The following is a 14,139-nucleotide window of genomic DNA, read 5'->3' as shown; positions in this document are numbered from 1 at the left end:
CAGTGCCATATCCTATTTTTGTTATAGATAACATATTTTCTCTTATTTTTTTTCCTTCCTAAAATGAAAGTTTTTTTTCTTTCCATAGTCTAGGAACAAAATGGCCTAAATTTGAGAAATTTCACAAAGTTTTACTTTACCCATGTGAAAGAACTCGTCTTTACCTTCATAACAGACTAAAACAAATAAACTCATAACCATTCTTTTGGGGGGTTTGTTTAGATAAACAAGAGGAAAAGTTAGTTCTCAGCCAAAGCATTAGAACCTGTTCTTTCAAGTAATCTAAGTAAAGCCCAAGAAAGGTGAATGTGATACCTTTCAGACCTAAAACTCAATTGGACAGTTCAACAAACATTTATTTATGTGCAAGGAAGAGGAGCAGCAGATCTCTGCAGGTAGAGAATTTGGAAAAGCCAGGAACACCTGGATTCCAGTCCCAACTCAGATATCTATTGGCTGTGCAACCTGGGTCAAAACACTTAAGCTCTCAATGCCCTAAGATAACTCTGAGATTATCTGTTCAGTAGAGTTGGGGATTTTTTTTTTTTTATCACTAGACTGAGTATCGTTACCAGGGATTCCCTACACCAAAGAAGTCTCAAGTCTGGATTAAAAAGAAATAAAAACATGTTGGGTCTTATAGACACTAGTGAAGTAATTCCTTCCCTCAAGGAATTTATAGCCAGCATGAGTTGGGGAAGAAGAATATAAAATCGCAGAGGCAGTGAGGTGGCCCAGTGAGTAGACTGCTGGTCCTGAAGTCAGCAAGACCTGAGTTCAAATCCACCTTTACATATTTATTCACAATGTGACCCTGGATAAATCACTTAGCCTCTGTTTCTTAATCTGTAAAAATGGGGGAAATGATTGCACGTGCCATACAGATCTATTATTTGACCTTATGAAAATTATTTGCAAAGTGAACCTTAGAGTGCTATATAAATGCTATAGTACTATTGATATACAATCAGGAAACATGCAGGCTAAGTTGTTCTAAAGATAGCTGTTCTCTGCTAAACTATTTTCTTTCTTCCTTCCTTCCTTCCTCCCTTCCTTCCTTTCTTTCTTTTTTTGCTTTTTTATTTTATTTTTAGTTTACAACATTCAGTTTCACAAAATTTGAGTTCCAAATTTTCTCTCCCTCCTCCCTCCCCTCCTCCCCAAGACGGCATGCAATCTGATACAGACTCTACATATACATTCACATTAAACTTATTTTCACATTAGTCATGTTGCAAAGAAGCATTAGAACCAATGGAATGAACTACAAGAAGGAAGAAACAAAACAAAAAAGAGAGAAAGAGCAAATAGTCTGCTTCCATCTGCATTCAGACTGCAAAGTTCTTTCTCTCTGTGTGGATGACATTTTCCATCATGAGCCTTTTGGAGTTGCCTTAGATCCTTGCACTGCTGAGAAGAGCCATGTTTATCAAAGTCAGTCATCAGCACAATGTGGTTGTAACGGTGTACAATGTTCTCCTATTTTGGCTCCTCTCATTCTCTGCTAATCTATTTTCAACAATTTATTTTTGCCAAGAGAAAGAGGGACCCTAGCTTGCAGATTTGAAGCTAGAAAGAAATTTAGAGGCCACTGGGTCCAGCCCCCTCATTTTGCTGATGAGAGAATTGAGGTGAAAAAGGCCACACAGGTGGGATACCTCTGCACAGGCAAAATTTGAACCCAGGTCTTAGTATTTTAAAGCCAGTGCTCTTTCCACTAAACCATACAGCCTCTGGCTTAGGGATGAAGATGGAAACCCAGGCCTTTTATCCTTATTCTATGAATGAGAACAGTTATTCCACCAGTTTGTATACTTAGGGTAAACCCAATAGTTACAGGGAGTTACCTCCTCCTCCTTCTCCTTCTACTTCTATTTATAAGTTTTCTCTGGAAACAGATAGTATCTCTCTTCATATGTCCTTTATTTTTTGTGTATTTGTAATAATCAAAATGACTTAACTGCTCAAAGTCATTCTTTTTATTTTTTTAATTTTAATTAATTAATTAATTTAACTTTTAACATTCATTTTCACAGAATTTTGGGTTCCAAATTTTCTCCCCCCTTATCCCCTCCCCCCACCCCAAAACACCGAGCATTCCAATTGCCCGCATCACCAATCTGCTCTCTCTTCTATCATCCCTCTCTGCCCTTGTCTCCATCCTCTCCTCTGTCCTGTAGGGCCAAATAACTTTCTATACCCCTTTACCTGTATTTCTTATTTCCTAGTGGCAAGAACAGTACTTCACAGTTGTTCCTAAAACTTTGAGTTCCAACTTCTTTTCCTCCCTCCCTCCCCACCCCCTCCCTTTGGAAGGCAAGCAATTCAATATAGGCCAAATCTGTGTAGTTTTGCAAATGACTTCCATAATAGTTGTGTTGTATAAGACTAACTATATTTCCCTCCATCCTATCCTGCCCCCAAATTACTTCTATTCTCTCTTTTGATCCTGTCCTTCCCCATGAGTGTCAACCTCAAATTGCTCCCTCCTCCCCATGCCGTCCCTTCCATCGTCCCCCCCACCCTGCTTATCCCCTTATCCCCCACTTTCCTGTATTGTAAGATAGGTTTTCATACCAAAATGAGTGTGCATTTTATTCCTTCCTTTAGAGGAATGTGATGAGAGTAAACTTCATGTTATTCTCTCACCTCCCCTCTTTTTCCCTAAACTAAAAACATCTTTTGCTTGCCTCTTTTATGAGAGACAATTTGCCCCATTCCATTTCTCCCTTTCTTCTCCCATATATTTCTCTCTCACTGCTTGATTTCATTTTTTTAAAGATATGATCCCATCCTCTTCAATTCACTCTGTGCACTCTGTCTTTATGTGTGTGTGCGTGTGCATGTGTGTGTGTGTGTGTAATCCCACCCAATACCCAGATACTGAAAAGTTTCAAGAGTTACAAATATTGTCTTTCCATGTAGGAATGTAAACAGTTCAACTTTTATTAGTCCCTTATGACTTCTCTTTGCTGTTTACCTTTTCATGGTTCTCTTCATTCTTGTGTTTGAAAGTCAAATTTTCTTTTCAGCTCTGGTCTTTTCATCAAGAATGCTTGAAAGTCCTCTATTTCACCGAAAGACCAATTTTTCGCCTGAAGTATTATACTCAGTTTTTCTGGGTAGGTGATTCTTGGTTTTAGTCCTAGTTCCTTTGACTTCTGGAATATCCTATTCCACGCCCTTCAATCCCTTAATGCAGAAGCTGCTAGATCTTGTGTTATCCTGATTGTATTTCCATAATACTTGAATTGTTTCTTTCTAGCTGCTTGCAATATTTTCTCCTTGACCTGGGAACTCTGGAATTTGGCCACAATGTTCCTAGGAGTTTCTCTTTTTGTATCTTTTTCAGGTGGTGATCGGTGGATTCTTTCAATATTTATTTTGCCCTCTGGCTCTAGAATATTAGGGCAGTTTTCCTTGATAATTTCTTTTTTTGATCAAGGCTTTCAGGTAGTCCCATAATTTTTAAATTGTCTCTCCTGGATCTATTTTCCAGGTCAGTTGTTTTTCCAATGAGATATTTCACATTATCTTCCATTTTTTCATTCTTTTGGTTTTGTTTTGTGATTTCTTGCTTTCTCATAAAGTCATTAGCCTCCATCTGTGCCATTCTAATTTTGAAAGAACTATTTTCTTCAGTGAGCTTTTGAATCTCCTTTTCCATTTGGCTAATTCTGCTTTTGAAAGCATTCTTCTCCTCATCGGCTTTTTGAACCTCTTTTGCCAATTGAGTTAGCCTATTTTTCAGGGTGCTATTTTCCTCAGCATTTTTTTGGGTCTCCTTTAGCAGAGTGCTGACCTGATGTTCATGCTTTGACTTCATGTCTCTCATTGCTCTTCCCAGTTTTTCCTCCACTTCTCTAACTTGATTTTCAAAAATTTTTGAGCTCTTTTCGAGCTCTTCCATGGTCTGAGCCCATTGAGTGAGCTGGGATACAGAAGCCTTGACTTCTGTGTCTTTGCCTGATGGTGAGCATTGTTCTTCCTCATCAGAAAGGGAGGGAGGAAATACCTGTTCACCAAGAAAGTAACCTTCTATAGTCTTGGTTTTTTTCCCTTTTCTAGGCATTTTCCCAGCCAGTGTCTTGACTTCTGAATATCCTCTTCACACCCACTTGGCCTCCAGATCCGCCCAGCCAGGGCTTGGGGTCTGAGATTCAAATGCTGCTTCCCAGCCTCAGGGCTTCCGCAGGGGCGCGGCTGCTATTCAGTGTGAGATCAAGTTCAGGTGGTCAGGTTGGGGCAGGGCCACCTCACAGGGCTCAGTTCCCTCAGGGTGTTTATGCAGAGACCTTCAACAATCGATCAGGGCTCCTGCCTGCTTGGGGAGCCCGTGTCTGCTGCCGCCTCCGCTGCTGCCTCCCGAGGGGGCCTGAGTTATGGGGGCACCCCACTCCCCTCTTGACCCACCAAAGAGACCCTCTCACCGACCCTTGTCACCTGTGGGTGGAGGGACCCGTGCGGCTGCTGGAGATTCTGTCCCTGAAGCCTGCTCAGATCTGCTCCCTGATCAGATCTGCTCCTCTCGGCGCCAGGCGGCCAACGCAGGGCTGGGCTCTGCTCCATGTCTGCAGCATGAAGAACCTTTTGTTCGCTCTGTTGTTCTGTGGCTTCTGCTGCTCCAGAATTTATTGGCAGTTCTTTTTTACAGGTATTTTATGGGCTATAGGTTCGGAGCTAGCGTATGTGTGTGTTTCTAGTCCGCCATCTTGGCTCCGCCCCACCAAAGTCATTCTTAAAACAATATTGATGTTACTGTATACCATGTTCCCTTGGTTCTGCCTACTTCATTCCACATCATTTCCCAAAGAATAGCATTGAATGGTCATAAGCCCAAAATGAGTTCTTGGAAGAACTTTAAAAAGAATTAAAAAATCAAATAAGAGAGCAGGGTTCTAGTTGTGAAGGTGAGGCTTTATCCATGCTCCTTGAAAACACAAACCTATTACATTCCAAGAATGAGATGAATGAATGAATGAATGAATGAATGAATGAATGAATGAAGGATGAAAACACATTGATTGGAACCTACCGTGCCAGGAACCATATCCACAGATACTAGGGCCCAGAATGCACCAGAGTACTGAAGACTACTGAGACATCTACAAAATGTCCTGGTACTCTTCATATTGAGAACAGTTCTGTATTGAGGAAATATCAAAGGATGGAGGCTAAAAGCCATTACTAAACAAATGAGGGTTTGGGTCCCCCTGTGAAAAGGTAGGGTCTACTGTTAGGTAGAGGGTGGTCTGTTTCAGTGAATGGTCTAGTTTCTTAGGGAAGGCCTGATGATATGTCTACACATAATTAAGTAATCTTGTCCTAACAGCAAAGATCTTGCCTTCCCTAACTCCCCTACCCTGGTCCAGTTTCCTCTAGGTTTGTTCTAGAATTTCTTAAATGCAAAAGAATCCTTAATATATAATATTTCCCAAGCATCATAATTTTTTTCCTGGGATTTACTCCTGGAAAATGTACACATATAGCATAGCTTATGTCTCATTTCCCATTAAGATGCTTATCTCCTCACCTACCTTGCATTACACGCATGGAAATATACTCACATTGGAATTTAGTATGACTAGTATAAGAAATAAAAACCCCCTGATAGGCTATAGTATTGCGGCTTCCTTAGCAACAGCTCTCTACTCAGATCTTTACCTGAATGAATCACATCCATGGACCAGTGTTAGCAGTAACCTTCTTAATGGCTAAGTTCACATATTTGTTTTTCCACTGGGAGAGGAGAGCTACGTTCTCTCTTCTGCTCCACTAACAGACAAATACTAGTACATTCCTCCTTACCAACCTTCTAGGCAATTTATTAGAGGGGTCACAGTCAGAATTCCTATCAATCTTCTCCTCCAAATCCCTGTTCAGTACTACTGGCCACATCATCTCTGCTTCTTCTCTGTCTAGAATTTGCCAAGACTCTTTTCAGTGTCCTATCTATATCCTCTGATCCCTGGATGTTCAAGAGAGTCCACTGTGGAGCAAGAGTTGGCCCCCTGCCCAGCTCTCTATCTCTATCCCTCCTCCCCATTTCTCTCTCTCCCCCCTCCCCTGTGTCTGTCTATCTCTCCCTCTCCCTCTCCCCTCACCCCTCTCTCTGTGTGGTCCTTCATGGTGGTCTGGTGTGGCTCTTGCCTCCAAAACAGTCTAGTCTGTTTTGAAGAGAGCCCTACTAAGCATAAAAATCCATAACATTCCCATCCCTTTTCAGTTCTAGGTATTTCCTTTTGACCCCCAGATTGTAGTCCTCAGAGTGTTCTCAACCAGTGGAAAACTAGAAGAATGAGGAGGAAAGATCTATCTTAGTCAAACACAAAAGCTAAATTAAAAATTGTTTTTTTTAGTTGTTTGGGAAACAATGATGTAAATTGGTAATATTATTGGTATAATTACAATGTAAGGGTCAACTTCTTCCTTTCCTGGCCCCACTCTGGGCTCTCCACAGGACTTTGCCTGATACCTGTTTCCTCTCCCAAGCCCATGAGCTACCTTTTATATGTCATCTTCTTACATCCAAATGTAAGTTTCGTGAAGTCAGGGACTGTTTTTTCTTTTTCTACTTATATTCTTAGCGCTTAGCACAGTCCCCAGCACATAGAAAACTCTCAAAAAATGCTTATTGATCAACTGACTAACATACAAAATGACTTTCTATGATTAGTTGATGTAAATGAGTGAAGAATCTTTATACTTTTCATTTCCAGAATATGTGGTTAATTTACTTTAAAAAAATTCTGCACTTAAACGCCAAATAAAATGACCCTTTTAATATATAGTGTAAAACAAAAGGAAGCTGTTGTACAAGAAAGTGTGAACTTCTGTTAAGCACAATTATCCATCCACATTAGTGTTAAAATCATCCCAATGATGTCCATCAAAGGGTAAACAGGACTTTCACTGGCTGCTTACTATCTGTGTGTAACTTGTATATTCAAAGGAGTAATCAGAAGATTGTTATACCTGGAAGCAATGTGACAGATCATTTTATCCAACTGCACCCCCCCACACACACAATTTTTTTCTTTTTGACAGAGGAGGAGACTGAGGCCCAGAGAACTGAAAGCATTTAGTCATTTTCCAAACTCCTTAAGAAAAAAAAAAAGCCTTGAGCATCATGTCACTTTCAGTTCCCAGACACAATCCTTTGTAGGTGTGGTAAGTAAGCAGTGTATAGCTGCATTATATGTTCCATAAGATGCCTCCTGGGAGCTTGCTCTGGGAAAGATTTTTTTCCATCTCAGTTTACTTTGAACGTTTTAGTCTAGACCCTGGTTTTGTTTCCCATCTACCTGTTTAAATTGCTTCATAAATCATGTTGGTTACAAATGTTTTTTTCACTGGCTGTCTATTCTTTTGGAAAAGTGTTACAAGAATACCAAGTTAATATAATTGCTTTTTCAAACTCAAAGCCACATTAAGGTTGGATCATCTTTGTCTTTTTGTATAGTAACTGAACTTTATGCATCATTTTAATGTTTCAAAGCCCTTTTCATACATTATCTTATTTGTGCCTATGATAATGACCTTGTGGGACAGATACTACAGGTTTCCATTTTAATTATTTTTTTTGTCCAGACATGATTTTATTAGTATGAGGAACTTCCAACATGGAAACTCCTTTCGCTGGCACAAATCAGGAACTCCTGTAGCCTATAGTTTCAGAGGCTTTCCTGGGGAGAAAGTCCCCAGAGAAGTGAAGTGACTTGTCCCGATTCATTCACTAGATTTGAACTCAAATCTTTCTTACTCCAGCTCCATCACTCTATGCCATGCTATACATTGAATATGAAGGACCATTGAAGGGGAAGCCAAGTACATATATCTTTCCTAAAACATTTGGAGATATGTAGGCTTCAGATGAATGGCAGTCCCCACCTCACATATTTAATTTGATTTTAATGTGTCCTGTAATGATTTCCGAAGACCAGTTAGTACAAAAGTTCCTGCAAATGGCCTCAATGAAGTCCTTGTGACAAATTTGTTTGTTTTGGAACAGAGATGAACAGCAGGATATTCTCGGAGTACTCCAGAAGGTACAGGATTTCTTGACAAGAAAAAGAAACCAATGTATTAGAACCATTCTGAAGATTAAATCAAAGTCAATGTAATTTTTTAAAAAAACATTTTTGAGCCTGCTTCAAAATTACAGATGTTTTATTTTCCAGTTCCCTTCATTTTATGGTTGCCAAATTGATATTCCTAAAACTCAGATTTGACCATGTGGTGGCTCCTACCCAAAAATATTCAGTGACTTCCCATTATCTCCATAAAATGCAGAACTTTGTCTAGATTCAGAGCAAAAATATAGCTGTAGTTATATCTATATATCTATATTATATATAATATAGAACAAATTATATGTAATATAATGTAATCTATCTACCTTTTCCTTTTGGAAATAGCAATATTTTGTCTACACATATTTGTTTCTTTTCTTTTTTCTTCTTTTATTATATTATTTCCTTTTTTTGCTTTACTATCTTTTTTGGAATATTGCTTTTTAAAATTTTGAGTTCCAAATTCTCTCCCTCCCCAAGTCCATCCCCTATCCATTGAGAAGGCAAGCAACATCATGTTCATTATAAATGAGAAGTCATGTAAAACACTTTTCTATATCAGGCATATTGAAAAAGTCAAGAAAAATAAAGAATGTGAAAAGCAAAGTGCTTTGATATGCACTCAGAGTTCATCAGTTCTCTCCTTGGAGGTGGATACCATTTTTTGTCCTGAATCCTTTGGAATTGTCTTGCATCATTGCGTTGATCAGAGTATCTAAATCTTTCACAGTGGATCATCATTACTTGCTGTTATTGTATACAATGTTCTCCTGGTTCTGCTCACTTCACTTTGCATCAGCTCATATAAGTCTTCCCAAGTTTTTCTGAAACTACCTCCCCTCCCCTGTCATTTCTTTTGCACAATAGCGTTCCAAGACAATCATGTACCACAACTTGTTCAACCATTCCCCAGTTGATGGACATCTCCTCAGTTTCCAGTTCTTTGCCCTCACAAAAAGATCTGCCATAAATAGTTTTGAACATATAGATCCTTTCCCTTTTTCTTTGATCTCTTTGGGATATAACCCTAGTCATGGTATTGCTGGGTCAAAAGGTTTGCAGTTCTGTGGCCCTTTGGACATTGTTCCAAATTGTTTTCCAGAATGATTGGACCAGCTTGCAATTCCAACAACAGTGTATTGATTTTTCACATCCTCTCCTGTATTCATCATTTCCTTTTCTGTCATGTTAGCCAATATGGTAGATGTGAGGTGGTATCTAAGAGTTATTTTAGTTTACATTTCTAAAATTATTAGTGACTTAGAACATTTTTTCATATGAGTACTGATAGCTTTGATTTCTTTTTCTGAAAACTGCTTATTCATGTTTATATCAGCAAAGAGTCTGGAAATGAATCAGATGTAGCACATGCTTAGTAAATGCTTATTGTTGACTAATTAATCAACTATAATGAGGACCTTCTGCCATATTTATAAAGGACTAAAATCTTGAAACCTATATCCATGCTCTTTTACATAACTATTTACTTAAAGCACAGACACAATTCACCAAATGAGCCTTTGGGAGCACAAAATAAGTTGGTTCATTTGAGAGATGTTTTGTTCATCTTGCCAGAGAGGATTAACTCAGCATATAATGCAGACAACAGTGAAACCTTGGGTAGGAACTGATCTCAGGCCATCCCTAATCCCTTCCTACTCTAAGATCATTTTGGATCCATTCTCACTTGATCTCAAAACTTCTCCAAATTCTAAAATCATTTCCAAGAGTTTATTGAGAACTCTAAATTGTGTTATTTAGATTCTGCATCAGTTAGGGTTCTCCATAACTATCCAACAAATACTTATATCTTTTTGGAGGGCACTGAAAGTCACCCCAATTTCAGTGGGTGAAGTGGCTACTACTACTCACAGGCTGTTGTTCATCCTTCCTTCCAGAAGAGGATCAAGGACATCAGGAAGGTTATGTCATGATTTGTACATTAATGGAATTTCAGTGAGGCAGAGCTGTGCAAAGTCATCAGCTTCGCTCTCCTCCAGAGTTATTGTGGCAAGACATAGGTTAGGATTTGACTGGCAATGGCCTTGGATGCAGTGGGAGACCTTGACCTTTTTAAGCTTCCCATTATAGGGTACAACAGTCTCTGCATCCTCCCCTCCCTGACTCCCATTTCTCTATGCTATTCCATCCTTAGAATAGTGCCTGGAACATAATAACCTCTTAATAAATGTTTACTGTGTGATTAATTGATCCTTCTGCACTCAGTTTTCAAAAGTCAGACATCTCCACTTTCTAACTTTTCTTTGTTTTTATTTCTTTTTTAAATGCTCTTGACCCATTAAATCAAAGTAGTCAAACACTTAGGACGTCCATACTGTAAGTGCCAAACAGAATATTTCACAGGATCCACTCAAGCCAGCCTGTTCAAATCCAGTAATCCAAAGAACATAAACATCTGAACTAACTAAACCCACAATGCCTCCTTTGCCAGAGAGGATCAAAGTAGACAGTGTGTTTTTAGCATTAAAAGAGCTGGGAAGCAAACAGATCGGATGCTATGACTACAGCGAAATGGTCCCATAAATGTTAGCACATTTATTTTTTTTAAAGGTTATGTTTGTGTCTGGCTTCTTTGCCGATGTCTTTCAGGACAGTCTGAAAAGCATTTTGACTTTTAAAATATTTTTATAAATGTAATTTAGAAATACCTGTTGATGTCATCATTAGAATGAAGACCAGTCATTTTACTTTTGTGCCTGAAAATGGTTTATAAAACACTTCAGAAATTGGCAAAAATGCGTTCAACTGAACTCTTTCAACAAGCTCCCTTCTTATTAAAACAGTCACAAGGCTTCTTCCCCAAATCAACCCCACATTTGTTTTTCAAGTGATGACAAATGAACAGGCAGGAGGGGTCCAGTCTCCTGGGAAGATCATGTGCAGGAGGAGAAAAGATAGGATGGGGAAAGAAGACATTTCTATTTTATGGATAGTAAGGATATTGGGTAAAGTTAGGAGAGTTTCAGCATGGCAAGACCTCCTTATAGGACAACCTAAGAGTGAAGGGTCTGTGGTGAGATGAAAGAGGAGATGTGCCAACAAGGCACAGCTGAACAACACTCAAAAGTACCATGGTATTCATGTGAAAGACTATTTTTCTTTAATTTGTACTTCTGATTTCACCAGCGCTAGGTGTGTGGAAAACACTTCACTGACTTGTCTATGAGTATAGTCTTAAGAAACTGCCAAAGTACTGAACTTACGTCTTATCCAAGATCATGTAGCTAATATGGATCAGAATTAGGACCTGAATGTAGTTCTTCCTGTCTTTGAGTCCAGTCCTCTATCCCTATATCACACCACCTTTCCATGAGAAATTGGCTCATCTGAAACGGGTTGCTATTTTACAGTTTAAAAGTTAAGAAACTAATCTTGATAGTTTCTGTCAGTAGATCCTGGAAATAACTAGGGAGACCATGCATGTTTGTACTGTACCACTGAAAACAAAGGCTGGAGAAACAGTTCGAATACATAACTCTCCAACAGTTGAATGCAATAAGCTCCAGATTAAAATGATCCTGGGAAAACCAATTATCCCTAACAAAACCTCACTTTGACATAGACTTCCAGGTTCCGAGGTCAGAACCAAATTGTTGGAAGAACAAAAATGCTGCTGCTCCTTTTTCCTTCTGACATGATGAAAGGCATTACTTAATTCAATAATTTCCCCATATGGAATTCATGTTAAACTTTCTGGTATGGAAAAAATAACAGATGGACTCAACTCATGCTACAGTTAACAGGAAACGGCTTACAGAATCCCAACTGAGAAATATACGAGAGTTCTGCCTCTAGTCTATTTCCACTTACAAAAGTGTTGGCTTGTTAATTATTGTTGATAAAAGAAGTATCCGCTTGCCAAGGACTCGGCTTGATTTATCACAAGTCTCTGAAAGCAGATGATGAAGGCTTTCTTTTTTTTGTTTTCCATGTTATGTTTAATAATTTTAAAGAACACGTCACAGTCATTTAAAAAAATTACATTAACAAAAATATGATTTCTTTATTATTTAAATCTCTTTATAATATCAAAATTTTATCCATAAAAGTTTAAAATATAACAAAAAAAACCTTTAGTTTCAAGTAAAACTTTTAGTGATGGTACAGTTATGGAAATATCTGTCACAACAATGCTCAGGGAGCCATCATTCTTAGAACCTGTATGGAAAATTGACCATATCATGTGTGACTTGCAACGCTGACAAATGGACACTGTCCATTACAAACCTCTAACTTTACCACAAAATATGTGACTTTGGTATTTTACTTTTTATAAAAAACAAACTGCATACTCCCCCAGAATATGGAGAAGCATAACGGAAGCATATTTTTTTTCCCCTCAAGACTATCATTTTAGAGCTAGTTCTCTAGGGTTAGGAAAGTGCTCCCTAAATAGACAAGTATGTTCTATGTCCAAGATTCAGAAGGAATTCCGTGTCAGGTAAAGACCCAGTATACCTATGAAACATGAAAGAATTTCATACATTACAGTTTGCATTAACTTACTCAAGAGGTATTTAAGCAATACTCCTAATGAACTCTTTCTGAGAGTAACTGAGCCACCTGCTTTAGAAAGCAACTACTCCTGATGACTTTATTATCACCACGACCTTTTTCTTCATTTCAAAATTTCTGGAAATCTCTTATTCTCTAAAGGCTTAATTGTTTTTCTCAATTTAACTCAAAAAGCATTTATTAAGTGCCTACTGTGTACTGAGTCCTATACAAGGTGTGGGGAACTACACAGACAAAATATAAACCAGTCTCTGCCCTTAAGGAACATACATCCTTCTCCTCTTTCTCTGCTTTCTTCTCTTTTTAAAGTATTTATAGAGAGCTGGAAGGTTTGTGAAGAACTTTAGAAATATTATCTCACTTTAGCCTAACAACCATGGGAGATAGGTGCTCCAATGAACCCCATTTTAGAGATGAAAAGATGAAGACAGAGATCAAGTGACTTGCTCAGGGTCACACAACTATTAAGTGTCTGAGATCAAATTTGAACTCAGGTCTTCTTGACTCCAGATGCAGTGTTCTCCATCCAATGAGCCATCTGACTGCCTCTAAGTAAATATGAAGCAGCTACAAAATAATAGGAAATAAATCCTCCCTTTGATAAATCAAAGGATTCCAAGGGGTGGAAATAAGGAGAGAGAACATTCTGGGGAAGTATTTGGGCAAAGGCAAGGAGTCTGGAGAAGGAATGTTGTTTGTTGAGAACAGATAGCAGGCTGATCTTCCTGGAACAGAGAAGGCAAGAAGGGAAGGAATATGAAATGACTGGAAGGATAGGTTGGAGCCAAGTGATTGATGGTAAACCTTAAAACCCTAGCTGAGGAATTTATTTATTTTATTTAGATGATAAGGAGCAACGGAAGATTTTTGAGTGAGGGGTTGGCATGGTCAAATCTATGTTTGAGAACATAATTTTGGCAGTTTCTTCCTTTTCAACTGCTTAGCTACCTCCCCAAATGATTTTTTTCTCATGAACTCTTCTAGGCTTGCATGACAGCTGGCGATAGAGTGCATCGGGTGCTGAACTTGAAGTCAGGAATTCGAATTCTGCCACAGTCACATTTGCTGTGTTACTCTGGGTAAGTCCCTTAGTCTCTCATATCTATAAAGATAGAGCCAACAACAGAACCCATCTCACAGGGCTGTTGAGAAGAGCACATGTACATTGAGCTCTTTGCAAAGCTTAAAGTGCTACGTAAATGTTAGCTGTGATGACGATGACAAAGCTCAGCTTTTTCCTTTGCTATTTCTCACCAAGGGACCTCCAATACAAATTAGGAACTAATTTTTAGGATGTCTGGTCGTCTATTCACAGCTGTGGCTGGTTAATGATGGATTCACAAATCTTAAAGCACCAAACTTTAATAACTTGTAGCTAATCATAACCACTGTCATTGTTACCTGGGAATATTAGGACATACAGGTAAATGCTTCTCCTTTGCTCTAGACTATCTAACTCTAAGCTACTTGAATCGCAAAGACTGAGGATTATTTAGCATTTTATTTTCCCCTAGTTACATGTAAAAACCAT

General features: G+C 38.6%; 1 long non-coding RNA gene across 1 annotated transcript in view; it reads left to right on the top strand.

Moving 5' to 3' along the window:
- Nucleotides 1-14,139, top strand: part of LOC140511701 (uncharacterized) — a 52,222-nt gene that overhangs the window by 19,303 nt on the left and 18,780 nt on the right. Inside the window, exon 2 of the long non-coding RNA XR_011969645.1 lies at nt 13,593-13,687. This is a non-coding gene — a long non-coding RNA (uncharacterized lncRNA). The remainder of the gene's footprint in view (nt 1-13,592; nt 13,688-14,139) is intronic.

This window comes from Notamacropus eugenii, chromosome 6 (genome assembly GCF_028372415.1).
Source record: "Notamacropus eugenii isolate mMacEug1 chromosome 6, mMacEug1.pri_v2, whole genome shotgun sequence".
Taxonomy (NCBI): domain Eukaryota; kingdom Metazoa; phylum Chordata; class Mammalia; order Diprotodontia; family Macropodidae; genus Notamacropus; species Notamacropus eugenii.
Note: the sequence above shows the minus strand (reverse complement) of the source record. Positions and strands in the feature narration are given on the sequence as shown.